This window comes from Pinus tabuliformis, chromosome 1_2 (genome assembly GCF_031772625.1).
Source record: "Pinus tabuliformis cultivar Carrire ecotype Pingquan chromosome 1_2, CPIR1, whole genome shotgun sequence".
In the NCBI taxonomy this organism is placed as follows: Eukaryota; Viridiplantae; Streptophyta; class Pinopsida; order Pinales; family Pinaceae; genus Pinus; species Pinus tabuliformis.
Window position 1 is genome coordinate 157,817,754 of NC_142298.1, and position 2,263 is coordinate 157,820,016.

At 34.6% G+C, this 2,263-nt stretch overlaps 1 pseudogene; it reads left to right on the forward strand.

Moving 5' to 3' along the window:
- Nucleotides 1-1,564: 1,564 nt before the first annotated feature.
- LOC149204984 (nucleoside diphosphate kinase 1 pseudogene) lies at nucleotides 1,565-1,965 on the forward strand (annotated as a pseudogene).
- The last annotated feature ends 298 nt before the right edge of the window (nucleotides 1,966-2,263 follow it).

Below are 2,263 nucleotides of genomic sequence, written 5' to 3' on the forward strand. Positions count from 1 at the left end.
TTGAATTTGTGTAAAATTAGAAATTGCATTTAAAAGTGTAAAGTATATTGAATGAGTAGAAGATGTGAGAAATTTATTTCACCACGAATAAAGTCCATTGCTTTGGGTGATGTAAGGTTTTTAAATAATTTAGCTCAAATAGTGATCATTTAAGTTTTTCAAATCCAATAAGAATAACAAGTTTATGAGAGGTTTTTCAGCGAAAATCACATGAGATACCATTTGTCGACGCGTTTCGAACCAAGTCAAGTTGTCTTGACAATGAACCACACTAGTTGGTTCGAAACGCGTCGACAAATGGTATCTCATGTGATTTTCACCCAAAAATCTCTCGTAAACTTGATATGGATCACAGAAGCCTCAACTCTACAAAAGAATAACAAGATTATGAAAGAACCTTGAAACCCGAAAGTATAATGAATATAAAATAAATTTCTCCACTCAAGGATTTACTACATATACCATAAATAGTTATTTCTCAACCCAAAGGTGTAAGAGTGTTTCTCATATATATCCTTACATGTGCATACTAAGATCACCACCCACTACTTTACATTCCACATCCAGGGTTCCATTGTTATTCATGAGTTTAATTGTTGTTTTGATGGTTGAAATAATATCGTATGTTACAAATATGTTATGGAACTGATAAATTTCTTAGACTCGTTCTTAAACCTAAATACAACTCAAGACGCATGTTATATTTCAAAGTTTTATCATTGTCCCTTGGCATCACATTTGGATGGTTCTCATTGCTACTTTTTATGATCACATAATACACTTAGAATCACAAAATTTTGTCCTACATTTGGGATCATATAGTTCTATTATAATGGTTCTTGAATGCTAAAGTGGCTGCATTATCTTACGCAATTGTATTGGTAGTTCTAAGTATTGTTATTTCTTGAGTTAGTCTAAAGCTTGACAATGTTATATTTGTTATGGTAACACTCTGTATCCTAGTCTTTTAATGCTTATTATTGGATCGATGCAAATCTTGGCATTATAATCTTGTTAACTAGATCTATGGGTGAAGTTTAGAGTCTTATCCATGATCTATTTGTTAAGCAAGCCACATAATTGGAAAATTTGTGGTCAACGTCAACTGCCAAAAACATAAGGGAAGTGAGAGAAGTTAGCTATCAATGGTGAAATGACTCCCTATCAAAGCAACTATCAGTGAAAAGAGAAGCTAGTGTGCGCTCCACTCTTGGTTTAATCATTCCAAAACCCACCATAAAGCAACCTTGGCATAGTATGCATTTTCCACATTGTACTGCAAAGTGACATGTTTTTTTAATTTTTTATAGACTACATGCGTTAGACACGCAAGGGAAGGACGCCATGTGACAACTCCCCTTCTCTAAGCATCGTTTCATTCTAAGTTCCCACAACATTTGTCAGAGTCATGGATCAATTCATCAAATTATGCCTGTGAGTGTTGCTAGGTATGATTCTAGTTGTGCGTCAAGGTAGGTAGCATTCTAACTGTGTGTCATTGTATCCCTATATGTGTCAAGAAACCTAGTATTTTCTTGTTGTTTGAACTCTCAGCAGATTCATTATGAAGCAAATCTTCATAGAGATCAAGTCCGATAGCATGTAGCGTGGATTGGAGGGAGAAATTATATCTAGGTTTGAGAAGAAGGGATTTATTTTGAAAAGTCTGAAGATGGTGGTTATAGAGAGATCATTTGCGAAGAAACACTACAAGGATTTGTCTTCAAAGGCCTTTCTTCCTAGATTGGTAGAGTACATAATTTTTGGCCTTGTTGCAACTGTAGGAAAATTATCGGAGCTACAAATCCTGCAGCACCTAACCCCAGAACTATTAGAGGCGACTTTGTTGTAGAGGTTGGAAGGAATGTTATCCATGGAAGTGACACAATTGAGAGTGCAAACAAGGAAATAACACTTGGGTTTCTTGAAGGTTTGGTGGACTGGCATAGCAGCTTGCATACGTAGGTTTATTAGATATTAGCAATGGAATTCTCCAGTCCACCAAGTTTGACTGAGTATTTTGATTATGTCATTTCCAAGAAAAGTTGATTTGTTTTAAGGAGCTTCCATTCATCATTGTCTCTTCCTTTGAGGCTTCTTTATTATTATGTTCATTTTCTAGTATGTGATTACACTGTTTTAGAAACTGGGAGAACAATCTATTTTTAATTTGATTTCAATTTCAAAAATCATATATAATCCATTGTAATAAGAATTGATTGTTGATTTGTTTTAAGGAGCTTCCATTCATCATTGTCTCTTC